This window comes from Coregonus clupeaformis, unplaced genomic scaffold, assembly GCF_020615455.1.
Source record: "Coregonus clupeaformis isolate EN_2021a unplaced genomic scaffold, ASM2061545v1 scaf0262, whole genome shotgun sequence".
Lineage (NCBI taxonomy): Eukaryota > Metazoa > Chordata > Actinopteri > Salmoniformes > Salmonidae > Coregonus > Coregonus clupeaformis.
Window position 1 is genome coordinate 21,660 of NW_025533717.1, and position 15,037 is coordinate 36,696.

Consider the following 15,037-nt stretch of genomic DNA (forward strand, 5'->3'; position numbering starts at 1 on the left):
TTCAGCTTTGAGGTGTTCACCTTAGATAGCAACAACTTAAGAGACCTATAGACACTCTATGAAGAAATAAAAACACATTTTGATGACTGAGTTGACCTTTAAACCTTAAAGAAAATACATTTATACAGAGGCTTAAAGTAGGTCTATAGGACTTTATACCTGTAGTCAGAAAGTAGGCCTAATGAAAGACCCAGCTACTCTGACCCTGTTACTGAAAGACCCAGCTACTCTGACCCTGTTACTGAAAGACCCAGCTACTCTAACCCTGTTACTGAAAGACCCAGCTACTCTGACCCTGTTAATGAAAGACCCAGCTACTCTGACCCTGTTACTGAAAGACCCAGCAACTCTGACCCTGTTACTGAAAGACCCAGCTACTCTGACCCTGTTACTGAAAGACCCAGCTACTCTGACCCTGTTACTGAAAGACCCAGCTACTCTGACCCTGTTACTGAAAGACCCAGCTACTCTGACCCTGTTACTGAAAGACCCAGCTACTCTGACCCTGTTACTGAAAGACCCAGCTACTCTGACCCTGTTACTGACAGACCCAGCTACTCTGACCCTGTTACTGAAAGACCCAGCTACTCTGACCCTGTTACTGAAAGACCCAGCTACTCTGACCCTGTTACTGAAAGACCCAGCTACTCTGACCCTGTTACTGAAAGACCCAGCTACTCTGACCCTGTTACTGAAAGACACAGCTACTCTGACCCTGTTACTGAAAGACCCAGCTACTCTGACCCTGTTACTGAAAGACCCAGCTACTCTGACCGTGTTAATGAAAGACCCAGCTACTCTGACCCTGTTACTGAAAGACCCAGCTACTCTGACCCTGTTACTGACAGACCCAGCTACTCTGACCCTGTTACTGAAAGACCCAGCTACTCTGACCCTGTTACTGAAAGACCCAGCTACTCTGACCCTGTTACTGACAGACCCAGCTACTCTGACCCTGTTACTGACAGACCCAGCTACTCTGACCCTGTTACTGAAAGACCCAGCTACTCTGACCCTGTTACTGAAAGACCCAGCTACTCTGACCCTGTTACTGAAAGACCCAGCTACTCTAACCCTGTTACTGAAAGACCCAGCTACTCTGACCCTGTTAATGAAAGACCCAGCTACTCTGACCCTGTTACTGAAAGACCCAGCAACTCTGACCCTGTTACTGAAAGACCCAGCTACTCTGACCCTGTTACTGAAAGACCCAGCTACTCTGACCCTGTTACTGAAAGACCCAGCTACTCTGACCCTGTTACTGAAAGACCCAGCTACTCTGACCCTGTTACTGAAAGACCCAGCTACTCTGACCCTGTTACTGAAAGACCCAGCTACTCTGACCCTGTTACTGACAGACCCAGCTACTCTGACCCTGTTACTGAAAGACCCAGCTACTCTGACCCTGTTACTGAAAGACCCAGCTACTCTGACCCTGTTACTGAAAGACCCAGCTACTCTGACCCTGTTACTGAAAGACCCAGCTACTCTGACCCTGTTACTGAAAGACACAGCTACTCTGACCCTGTTACTGAAAGACCCAGCTACTCTGACCCTGTTACTGAAAGACCCAGCTACTCTGACCGTGTTAATGAAAGACCCAGCTACTCTGACCCTGTTACTGACAGACCCAGCTACTATGACCCTGTTACTGAAAGACCCAGCTACTCTGACCCTGTTACTGACAGACCCACTTACTCTGACCCTGTTACTGACAGACCCAGCTATTCTGACCCTGTTACTGAAAGACCCAGCTACTCTGACCCTGTTACTGAAAGACCCAGTTAATCTGACCCTGTTACTGACAGACCCAGCTACTCTGACCCTGTTACTGACAGACCCAGCTACTCTGACCCTGTTACTGACAGACCTAGTTACTCTGACCCTGTTACTGACAGACCCAGCTACTCTGACCCTGTTACTGACAGACCTAGTTACTCTGACCCTGTTACTGACAGACCCAGCTACTCTGACCCTGTTACTGAAAGACCCAGCTACTCTGACACTGTTACTGAAAGACCCAGCTACTCTGACCCTGTTACTGAAAGACCCAGCTACTCAGACCCTGTTACTGACAGACCCAGCTACTCTGACCCTGTTACTGACAGACCCAGCTACTCTGACCCTGTTACTGAAAGACCCAGCTACTCTGACCCTGTTACTGAAAGACCCAGCTACTCTGACCCTGTTACTGAAATATCCAGCTACTCTGACCCTGTTACTGAAAGACCCAGCTACTCTGACACTGTTACTGAAAGACCCAGCTACTCTGACCCTGTTACTGACAGACCCAGCTACTCTGACCCTGTTACTGAAAGACCCAGCTACTATGACCCTGTTACTGAAAGACCCAGCTACTCTGACCCTGTTACTGACAGACCCAGCTACTCTGACCCTGTTACTGACAGACCCAGCTACTCTGACCCTGTTACTGAAAGACCCAGCTACTCTGACCCTGTTACTGACAGACCCAGCTACTCTGACCCTGTTACTGAAATACCCAGCTACTCTGACCCTGTTACTGAAAGACCCAGCTACTCTGACACTGTTACTGAAAGACCCAGCTACTTTGACCCTGTTACTGACAGACCCAGCTACTCTGACCCTGTTACTGAAAGACCCAGCTACTCTGACCCTGTTAGTTAAAGACCCAGCTACTCTGACCCTGTTACTGACAGACCCAGCTACTCTGACCCTGTTACTGACAGACCCAGTTACTCTGACCCTGTTACTGACAGACCCAGCAACTCTGACCCTGTTACTGAAAGACCCAGCTACTCTGACCCTGTTACTGACAGACCCAGCTACTCTGACCCTGTTACTGAAATACCCAGCTACTCTGACCCTGTTACTGATAGACCCAGCTACTCTGACCCTGTTACTGAAAGACCCAGCAACTCTGACCCTGTTACTGAAAGACCCAGCTACTCTGACCCTGTTACTGAAAGACCCAGCTACTCTGACCCTGTTACTGAAAGACCCAGCTACTCTGACCCTGTTACTGACAGACCTAGTTACTCTGACCCTGTTACTGACAGACCCAGCTACTCTGACCCTGTTACTGAAAGACCCAGCTACTCTGACCCTGTTACTGACAGACCCAGCTACTCTGACCCTGTTACTGAAAGACCAAGCTACTCTGACCCTGTTACTGAAAGACCCAGCTACTCTGACCCTGTTACTGACAGACCCAGCTACTCCTACCCTGTTACTGAAAGACCCAGCTACTCTGACCCTGTTACTGAAAGACCAAGCTACTCTGACCCTGTTACTGAAAGACCCAGTTACTCTGACCCTGTTACTGACAGACCCAGCTACTCTGACCCTGTTACTGACAGACCCAGCTACTCTGACCCTGTTACTGACAGACCTAGTTACTCTGACCCTGTTACTGACAGACCCAGCTACTCTGACCCTGTTACTGAAAGACCCAGCTACTCTGACCCTGTTACTGAAAGACCCAGCTACTCTGACCCTGTTACTGACAGACCCAGCTACTCTGACCCTGTTACTGAAAGACCCAGCTACTCTGACCCTGTTACTGACAGACACAGCTACTCTGACCCTGTTACTGAAAGACCCAGCTACTCTGACCCTGTTACTGAAATACCCAGCTACTCTGACCCTGTTACTTAAAGACCCAGCTACTCTGACACTGTTACTGAAAGACCCAGCTACTCTGACCCTGTTACTGACAGACCCAGCTACTCTGACCCTGTTACTGAAAGACCCAGCTACTCTGACCCTGTTACTGAAAGACACAGCTACTCTGACCCTGTTACTGAAAGACCCAGCTACTCTGACCCTGTTACTGACAGACCCAGCTACTCTGACCCTGTTACTGAAAGACCCAGCTACTCTGACCCTGTTACTGAAAGACCCAGCTACTCTGACCCTGTTACTGAAAGACCCAGCTACTCTGACCCTGTTACTGACAGACCCAGGTACTCTGGCCCTGTTACTGACAGACCCAGCTACTCTGACCCTGTTACTGATAGACCCAGCTACTCTGACCCTGTTACTGAAAGACCCAGCTACTCTGACCCTGTTACTGAAAGACCCAGCTACTCTGACCCTGTTACTGAAAGACCCAGCTACTCTGACACTGTTACTGAAAGACCCAGCTACTCTGACCCTGTTACTGACAGACCTAGTTACTCTGACCCTGTTACTGACAGACCCAGCTACTCTGACCCTGTTACTGAAAGACCCAGCTACTCTGACCCTGTTACTGACAGACCCAGCTACTCTGACCCTGTTACTGAAAGACCAAGCTACTCTGACCCTGTTACTGAAAGACCCAGCTACTCTGACCCTGTTACTGACAGACCCAGCTACTCTTACCCTGTTACTGACAGACCCAGCTACTCTGACCCTGTTACTGAAAGAACAAGCTACTCTGACCCTGTTACTGAAAGACCCAGTTACTCTGACCCTGTTACTGACAGACCCAGCTACTCTGACCCTGTTACTGACAGACCCAGCTACTCTGACCCTGTTACTGACAGACCTAGTTACTCTGACCCTGTTACTGACAGACCCAGCTACTCTGACCCTGTTACTGAAAGACCCAGCTACTCTGACCCTGTTACTGAAAGACCCAGCTACTCAGACCCTGTTACTGACAGACCCAGCTACTCTGACCCTGTTACTGAAAGACCCAGCTACTCTGACCCTGTTACTGAAAGACCCAGCTACTCTGACCCTGTTACTGACAGACACAGCTACTCTGACCCTGTTACTGAAAGACCCAGCTACTCTGACCCTGTTACTGAAATACCCAGCTACTCTGACCCTGTTACTTAAAGACCCAGCTACTCTGACCCTGTTACTGAAAGACCCAGCTACTCTGACCCTGTTACTGACAGACCCAGCTACTCTGACCCTGTTATTGAAAGACCCAGCTACTCTGACCCTGTTACTGACAGACCCAGCTACTCTGACCCTGTTACTGACAGACCCAATTACTCTGACCCTATTACTGACAGACCCAGCTACTCTGACCCTGTTACTGAAAGACCCAGCTACTCTGACACTGTTACTGAAAGACCCAGCTACTCTGACCCTGTTACTGAAAGACCCAGCTACTCTGACCCTGTTACTGACAGACCCAGCTACTCTGACCCTGTTACTGAAAGACCCAGCTACTCTGACCCTGTTACTGACAGACCCAGCTACTCTGACCCTGATACTGACAGACCCAGCTACTCTGACCCTGTTACTGAAAGACCCAGCTACTCTGACCCTGTTACTGAAAGACCCAGCTACTCTGACCCTGTTACTGAAAGACCCAGCTACTCTGACCCTGTTACTGAAAGACCCAGCTACTCTGACCCTGTTACTGAAAGACCCAGCTACTCTGACCCTGTTACTGACAGACCCAGCTACTCTGACCCTGTTACTGAAAGACCCAGCTACTCTGACCCTGTTACTGAAAGACCCAGCTACTCTGACCCTGTTACTGACAGACCCAGCTACTCTGACCCTGTTACTGAAAGACCCAGCTACTCTGGCCCTGTTACTGAAAGACCCAGCTACTCTGACCTTGTTACTGAAAGACCCAGCTACTCTGACCCTGTTACTGAAAGACCCAGCTACTCTGACCCTGTTACTGAAAGACCCAGCTACTCTGACCCTGTTACTGACAGACCCAGCTACTCTGACCCTGTTACTGAAAGACCCAGCTACTCTGACCCTGTTACTGAAAGACCCAGCTACTCTGACCCTGTTACTGATAGACCCAGCTACTCTGACCCTGTTACTGAAAGACCCAGCTACTCTGACCCTGTTACTGAAAGACCCAGCTACTCTGACCCTGTTACTGAAAGACCCAGCTACTCTGACACTGTTACTGAAAGACCCAGCTACTCTGACCCTGTTACTGACAGACCTAGTTACTCTGACCCTGTTACTGACAGACCCAGCTACTCTGACCCTGTTACTGAAAGACCCAGCTACTCTGACCCTGTTACTGACAGACCCAGCTACTCTGACCCTGTTACTGAAAGACCAAGCTACTCTGACCCTGTTACTGACAGACCCAGCTACTCTGACCCTGTTACTGACAGACCCAGCTACTCTTACCCTGTTACTGACAGACCCAGCTACTCTGACCCTGTTACTGAAAGACCAAGCTACTCTGACCCTGTTACTGAAAGACCCAGTTACTCTGACCCTGTTACTGACAGACCCAGCTACTCTGACCCTGTTACTGACAGACCCAGCTACTCTGACCCTGTTACTGACAGACCTAGTTACTCTGACCCTGTTACTGACAGACCCAGCTACTCTGACCCTGTTACTGAAAGACCCAGCTACTCTGACCCTGTTACTGAAAGACCCAGCTACTCAGACCCTGTTACTGACAGACCCAGCTACTCTGACCCTGTTACTGAAAGACCCAGCTACTCTGACCCTGTTACTGAAAGACCCAGCTACTCTGACCCTGTTACTGACAGACACAGCTACTCTGACCCTGTTACTGAAAGACCCAGCTACTCTGACCCTGTTACTGAAATACCCAGCTACTCTGACCCTGTTACTTAAAGACCCAGCTACTCTGACCCTGTTACTGAAAGACCCAGCTACTCTGACCCTGTTACTGACAGACCCAGCTACTCTGACCCTGTTATTGAAAGACCCAGCTACTCTGACCCTGTTACTGACAGACCCAGCTACTCTGACCCTGTTACTGACAGACCCAATTACTCTGACCCTATTACTGACAGACCCAGCTACTCTGACCCTGTTACTGAAAGACCCAGCTACTCTGACACTGTTACTGAAAGACCCAGCTACTCTGACCCTGTTACTGAAAGACCCAGCTACTCTGACCCTGTTACTGACAGACCCAGCTACTCTGACCCTGTTACTGAAAGACCCAGCTACTCTGACCCTGTTACTGACAGACCCAGCTACTCTGATCCTGATACTGACAGACCCAGCTACTCTGACCCTGTTACTGAAAGACCCAGCTACTCTGACCCTGTTACTGAAAGACCCAGCTACTCTGACCCTGTTACTGAAAGACCCAGCTACTCTGACCCTGTTACTGAAAGACCCAGCTACTCTGACCCTGTTACTGAAAGACCCAGCTACTCTGACCCTGTTACTGACAGACCCAGCTACTCTGACCCTGTTACTGAAAGACCCAGCTACTCTGACCCTGTTACTGAAAGACCCAGCTACTCTGACCCTGTTACTGACAGACCCAGCTACTCTGACCCTGTTACTGAAAGACCCAGCTACTCTGACCCTGTTACTGAAAGACCCAGCTACTCTGACCCTGTTACTGACAGACCCAGCTACTCTGACCCTGTTACTGACAAACCCAGCTACACTGACCCTGTTACTGAAAGACCCAGCTACTCTGACCCTGTTACTGAAAGACCCAGCTACTCTGACCCTGTTACTGAAAGACCCAGCTACTCTGACCCTGTTACTGAAAGACCCAGCTACTCTGACCCTGTTACTGACAGACCCAGCTACTCTGACCCTGTTACTGAAAGACCCAGCTACTCTGACCCTGTTACTGAAAGACCCAGCTACTCTGACCCTGTTACTGAAAGACCCAGCTACTCTGACCCTGTTTCTGACAGACCCAGCTACTCTGACCCTGTTACTGAAATACCCAGCTACTCTGACCATGTTACTGAAAGGCCCAGCTACTCTGACCCTGTTACTGAAAGACCCAGCTACTCTGACCCTGTTACTGAAAGACCCAGCTACTCTGACCCTGTTACTGACAGACCCAGCTACTCTGACCCTGTTACTGACAGACCCAGCTACTCTGACCCTGTTAATGAAAGACCCAGTTACTCTGACCCTGTTACTGAAAGACCCAGCTACTCTGATCCTGTTACTGAAAGACCCAGCTACTCTGATCCTGTTACTGAAAGACCCAGCTACTCTGACCCTGTTACTGAAAGACCCAGCTACTCTGACCCTGTTACTGAAAGACCCAGCTACTCTGACCCTGTTACTGAAAGACCCAGCTACTCTGACCCTGTTACTGAAAGACCCAGCTACTCTGACCCTGTTACTGAAAGACCCAGCTACTCTGACCCTGTTACTGAAAGACCCAGCTACTCTGACCCTGTTACTGAAAGACCCAGCTACTCTGACCCTGTTACTGAAAGACTCAGCTACTCTGACCCTGTTACTGACAGACTCAGCTACTCTGACCCTGTTACTGAAAGACCCAGCTACTCTGACCCTGTTACTGACAGACCCAGCTACTCTGACCCTGTTACTGACAGACCCAGTTACTCTGACCCTGTTACTGAAATACCCAGCTACTCTGACCCTGTTACTGAAAGACCCAGCTACTCTGACCCTGTTACTGACAGACCCAGCTACTCTGACCCTGTTACTGAAAGACCCAGTTACTCTGACCCTGTTACTGACAGACCCAGCTACTCTGACCCTTTTACTGAAATACCCAGCTACTCTGACCCTGTTTCTGAAAGACCCAGCTACTCTGACACTGTTACTGAAAGACCCAGCTACTCTGACCCTGTTACTGACAGACCCAGCTACTCTGACCCTGTTACTGAAAGACCCAGCTACTCTGACCCTGTTACTGAAAGACCCAGCTACTCTGACCCTGTTACTGAAAGACCCAGCTACTCTGACCCTGTTACTGACAGACCCAGCTACTCTGACCCTGTTATTGAAAGACCCAGCTATTCTGACCCTGTTACTGACAGACCCAGCTACTCTGACCCTGTTACTGACAGACCCAATTACTCTGACCCTATTACTGACAGACCCAGCTACTCTGACCCTGTTACTGAAAGACCCAGCTACTTTGACACTGTTACTGAAAGACCCAGCTACTCTGACCCTGTTACTGAAAGACCCAGCTACTCTGACCCTGTTACTGACAGACCCAGCTACTCTGACCCTGTTACTGAAAGACCCAGCTACTCTGACCCTGTTACTGACAGACCCAGCTACTCTGACCCTGTTACTGACAGACCCAGCTACTCTGACCCTGTTACTGAAAGACCCAGCTACTCTGACCCTGTTACTGAAAGACCCAGCTACTCTGGCCCTGTTACTGAAAGACCCAGCTACTCTGACCCTGTTACTGAAAGACCCAGCTACTCTGACCCTGTTACTGAAAGACCCAGCTACTCTGACCCTGTTACTGACAGACCCAGCTACTCTGACCCTGTTACTGAAAGACCCAGCTACTCTGACCCTGTTACTGAAAGACCCAGCTACTCTGACCCTGTTACTGACAGACCCAGCTACTCTGACCCTGTTACTGAAAGACCCAGCTACTCTGACCCTGTTACTGAAAGACCCAGCTACTCTGACCCTGTTACTGACAGACCCAGCTACTCTGACCCTGTTACTGACAAACCCAGCTACACTGACCCTGTTACTGAAAGACCCAGCTACTCTGACCCTGTTACTGAAAGACCCAGCTACTCTGACCCTGTTACTGAAAGACCCAGCTACTCTGACCCTGTTACTGAAAGACCCAGCTACTCTGACCCTGTTACTGACAGACCCAGCTACTCTGACCCTGTTACTGAAAGACCCAGCTACTCTGACCCTGTTACTGAAAGACCCAGCTACTCTGACCCTGTTACTGAAAGACCCAGCTACTCTGACCCTGTTTCTGACAGACCCAGCTACTCTGACCCTGTTACTGAAATACCCAGCTACTCTGACCATGTTACTGAAAGGCCCAGCTACTCTGACCCTGTTACTGAAAGACCCAGCTACTCTGACCCTGTTACTGAAAGACCCAGCTACTCTGACCCTGTTACTGACACACCCAGCTACTCTGACCCTGTTACTGACAGACCCAGCTACTCTGACCCTGTTACTGAAAGACCCAGTTACTCTGACCTTGTTACTGAAAGACCCAGCTACTCTGATCTTGTTACTGAAAGACCCAGCTACTCTGATCCTGTTACTGAAAGACCCAGCTACTCTGACCCTGTTACTGAAAGACCCAGCTACTCTGACCCTGTTACTGAAAGACCCAGCTACTCTGACCCTGTTACTGAAAGACCCAGCTACTCTGACCCTGTTACTGAAAGACCCAGCTACTCTGACCCTGTTACTGAAAGACCCAGCTACTCTGACCCTGTTACTGAAAGACCCAGCTACTCTGACCCTGTTACTGAAAGACCCAGCTACTCTGACCCTGTTACTGAAAGACTCAGCTACTCTGACCTTGTTACTGACAGACTCAGCTACTCTGACCCTGTTACTGAAAGACCCAGCTACTCTGACCCTGTTACTGACAGACCCAGCTACTCTGACCCTGTTACTGACAGACCCAGTTACTCTGACCCTGTTACTGAAAGACCCAGCTACTCTGACCCTGTTACTGAAAGACCCAGCTACTCTGACCCTGTTACTGACAGACCCAGCTACTCTGACCCTGTTACTGAAAGACCCAGCTACTCTGACCCTGTTACTGACAGCCCCAGCTCACTGCTCTTTCCTCAGACCTGAAACCCAGCCCCCCCTTAACCCCTCCCCTACAGAGCAGCAGCACTAGCTGAGTAAACCACAACCACAGACATAGGACTATAAATGATATACAATCATATGGACACTCTCCCACATGCCCACATATATGTGCACTCATGTAAACAGATACATACATTGACCACTACTAATGTTGGTAAGTCTGATATTATGATGTTGGCATTACAGTACTCATATAAGAGCTAGTCACTGATTGGCTGAGAAGACACACTCAGTACACAGGAAACCCACACTGACATCCTGTTGCAGTTGCCATGGTGATGTCTGTCTCTCTGTTTGTCTGTTTGTCTGTCTACCATTTGGCCTGAGGAAGAGAGTACATCCAAGTTATAAGTAGTTGTTCACCCATGGTGCTGCTATTCTCCTGATGATGTCACACATGTTCTCACTGAGTGCATCATGTCTCTGTCTATGTCCTATTTGTTTTCCCACTAATCCTGAAGAAAAAGAGATCGTTAGATACAGAACTACATCCACAAAGATAAAGAACTACAAATAGCATAGCTCTTAAACTATAATTGGCTTGGATGTACCATGACAGCCTCTAGAGCATCATGGTTATTGTAGTTTCTTATTGAAGTTCCTGGCTGCCTTCAAGTCATGGTGTTGGTGAGGCCTAGATGTTTGGTGGATAAATAATAGTTTTGGGAAGTCTCAATTAGCTCATACAGATCATGGTGAGGATTTAAATGTGATGATTACTGTTTATTATTGCATATATCAAACATTAATACTGGCAGGCTGTAGTTTTAGAGGCCAACCTTAGGTCTCTGTCTCAAGATAGGTCTCAGGATAGGTCTCTGTCTCAAGATAGGTCTCTGTCTCAGGATAGGTCTCTGTCTCAGGATAGGTCTCTGTCTCAAGATAGGTCTCTGTCTCAGGATAGGTCTCTGTCTCAGGATAGGTCTCTGTCTCAAGATAGGTCTCTGTTTCAAGAGTCTTTTCTTAGGGGGTCAAAAGTGACACCAGAATGAGTGTTTGGTTCTTCATGTCGTGTTTAATGATGTTGCAGCAGGTTGACTTGACCAAGTGCTGCTAGTTAGGTGTTGCTATCTACAGTACAGTGACAACCTCAAAGCTAAATATGTTCCAGTGACGTCACGTTGGTGTGAAACATGTTTACCTCGATGCTAGACAATCCCCTTCATGTCACACAACATGGGTTTCAGAGAAAAGGAACGCAAGCTGAAAACTTTCCACTCGATCGAACCAATCGCTGCTTGTATGCCCTTTCATGGTAAAGTATATCTAGTCATGAACACGGAAATATGCAGCAAAGACCTTGTTATTCAAAGACCCAGCTATTCTCTGACACTCATCATAACACCATCAGACCACGAGATGGACAGGCTGTGTGTTGCTCTGATTGCATTCTTATGTGAGTAACTTGTTTTACTGGGCCTCATAGCTGGATGATAGCTGATTTCTTGATGTGGTTTTATGGTTGACTAGATCTGTTATCTTATTATTGTGATATTGTGATGTTTGCTATATTTTTACATGCAGAGAACTTTATGATGAACCAAATGGCAATGTGTAGTTCTTCCTAACACTGTTCCTCTGCTACCTGTAGGTGCTGTTTCCTCCAGTCAGTTCATCCTAACACTGTTCCTCTGCTACCTGTAGGTGCTGTTTCCTCCAGTCAGTTCATCCTAACACTGTTCCTCTGCTACCTGTAGGTGCTGTTTCCTCCAGTCAGGATGGGATCTCTGCAGCAGAGGTGGAGCTGAGAGTCAGACCAGGAGACAACATCACTCTCTATAGTGACTGTAGACCAACATTTGGAATGTACACTGTTTGGTTCAGGAACTGCTCTCATGAGCACCAGCCTCCTCTAGTTGTTACATATTATTACGGTTTCCTAAATCCTCGGTATATGATGTTATGGAACCGATCTAACAACTCCTATGATCTACTGATTGAGAACATCACTGGATCTGACCTGGGACTCTACTACTGTGGGATTTTGGAGATTAAGATGGAACAAGGTATTGAACAGAAATACGTCTACCGCTATGGACATGTCATGAGAAGGCTTTCATTTGGTAAGAACAATGTATTATTCTATCTTCATTTAATGGCTGTATATTTGGTTTTGGTAAAGCATGTCTGGTTTCCTTGAATGAGAGGAGAATGAGGTCTATGATCATTGTTCTCCATTTATACCTGTGTTTTGTCCAGACGTCAGTCCTCCTGAGTCCCCCTCCTCCTCTCCTGATGTAGACTGTGGACTGTGTTGGATGTTGCTGTTCAGTCTGTGTCCTGTGTCTGCTCTCCTCTCCTCCCTCCTCTCCTCTTCCTGTGTCTACTCCTTCTGCAGAACAACAGGTAAACTCACTCTCTCACGCTCTATGTCAGGATTCAACTTTTCACTCATTCATTTTTTAAGTCATTATTTAAGCCACCCCGTCTTGCTGTAAGTAATCAAGAAGCCGCCCCCAGGAGAGACAAAGGGTTTAGCCTGAACTCTGTTCAACCCCGGCTCGTTCCCGGGATTTGCCTACGGGGAGCCACAGGGTCACAGTCTGGTTTCAGTCCCTGATAAGATAAGACAACTGTAGAATCTGACCCGAACACAGGTCAGATGCCCATTTCACACACACACGAACCCAGTGAGAGGAACCAATTCAGTTCTCGCACAGCAACAGCGATCTACCAATCTAAAACCCATATCAATGTAAAAATCCACATCACCAATCAACCATCAATCAATCAATCAAATATTCTTTCAAATTCTCTGGTAAACTAATGTAGACCATGTTAAATTGACAGCTCAATATCAGATGTGTTCTTTACTTGGTGTTTTAATGGTGATAACTCTTCCTCTGCAGCTGCAGCTGAGACTCAGGTTCCTCTGAACAGGACTACAACCAGGGGAAGTGACAGCAGAGAGAAGGTGTAGTCAGTATGGGTGTTGTAGTTCTTTGACTGGTGGCCATCTTTATTTGTAGTCCATGTTATTTGTAACCCAGTACTCTTCAAAGCAGTGGCAAGTATACTAATTAAAAACTAAAGGAATAAGCAGTAAAACATAATAATATGATGAATTACATGAAATAATCATAATGTATGATTATATATTAGTAACATTAACAGATTAATTGTAAAGTCTCTTTCTCTCTCTCTCTCTCTCTCTCTCTCTCTCTCTCTCTCTCTCTCTCTCTCTCTCTCTCTCTCTCTCTCTCTGTCTCTCTCTCCTCTCTCTCTGTCTCTCTCTCCTCTCTCTCTGTCTCTCTCTCCTCTCTCTCTGTCTCTCTCTCTCTCTCTCTCTCTCTCTCTCTCTCAGGAGGAAGGAGATCTGTGTTATGCCTCGTTGGATATCCGTCAGACACAGAGGAGACCAAAGAAGAAGAAGAGAGTCCAGAACTCTGACTTCAGTACCTACACAGCCATCAATACCAGCAGAGTGTGAGACCTATACCAGCCATCAATACCAGCAGAGTATGAGACCTATACCAGCCATCAATACCAGCATAGTGAGACCTATACCAGCCGTCAATACCAGCAGAGTGAGACCTATACCAGCCATCAATACCAGCATAGTGTGAGACTTTAAGCATCATAGACTTAACTGGGAGGACAAGGATTTTGATGTTTTTACCAGTTGTTTTATTTTTGATGGAATAATTTTAACTTCCAATATATTTGTCTCTCGCTCAACGACAATGACAATGAGTTTAGAATTTATTTGTATTATTTTGTATCTTTTTTTGCCTTTTATAATTATTACAATTGATGTTTTTAAGCTTGCATTAATTTGACTGTAGAACACACCTGCATTGAATCTATCAGAGTAAAATAATATTTTCAAAACTTCAGGAAATATGGTCATATATCTTTTTGTAAAGTGAACTGATATGTTTTAAATGTACCTTGAATAAATATTGATTTAGTTTAATTTGATTGACTGATTTTACTTTCATTGCCGTAAGCATTTAAAATTGATTACAAAATTAGGTGTGGTGAAATGTGAAGACACTGCTTGTATCAAAAAGAGATAAAGTGACAGCGCTACTTGCAAGACAGATGATCCAAGAGTGACGTAGTTTAACCCTATGGAACGTTTTGGTTTTTTAAATGTGCACCCCTTGAAACAGCACAGTTTCTGTGGTTTCATACAAACACCTAGCCTATGGTTGAAGTTTACTAAAAGTAGCTCAGTAAAGCTTTCAACCACATTCTCAATAGAGTTACATAGAGAAGTCAGGTGAATTATACCACAGAACATTATAATCTCAGAAAAACATCAATTTATTTTACAAATATAATTATTATTATAATTTATTATAATTATGTATTTATGGTCTGAGCTGGGTCCTGGTGGTGGTCTCCAGAGCTCTGTTTCTGTTCCTCATTCCTGCTGTCTTCCTGACTGTGGTCTGAGCTGGGTCCTGGTGGTGGTCTCCAGAGCTCTGTTTCTGTTCCTCATTCCTGCTGCCTTCTGGGTCGGGAACACACACGGTGGGTCAGGACATCGGGATACTCATATCTGTTTGTTATCAGAACTCAGGATAAGACCCAG

The 15,037-nt window shown here is 47.2% G+C and overlaps 1 long non-coding RNA gene across 1 annotated transcript; it reads left to right on the forward strand.

Moving 5' to 3' along the window:
• The first annotated feature begins 12,770 nt into the window (after positions 1-12,770).
• LOC123484296 lies at positions 12,771-13,976 on the forward strand. Its single transcript, XR_006658480.1, has 3 exons — positions 12,771-12,843; positions 13,347-13,411; positions 13,802-13,976. It is a non-coding gene; the product is annotated as an uncharacterized LOC123484296 (long non-coding RNA).
• The last annotated feature ends 1,061 nt before the right edge of the window (positions 13,977-15,037 follow it).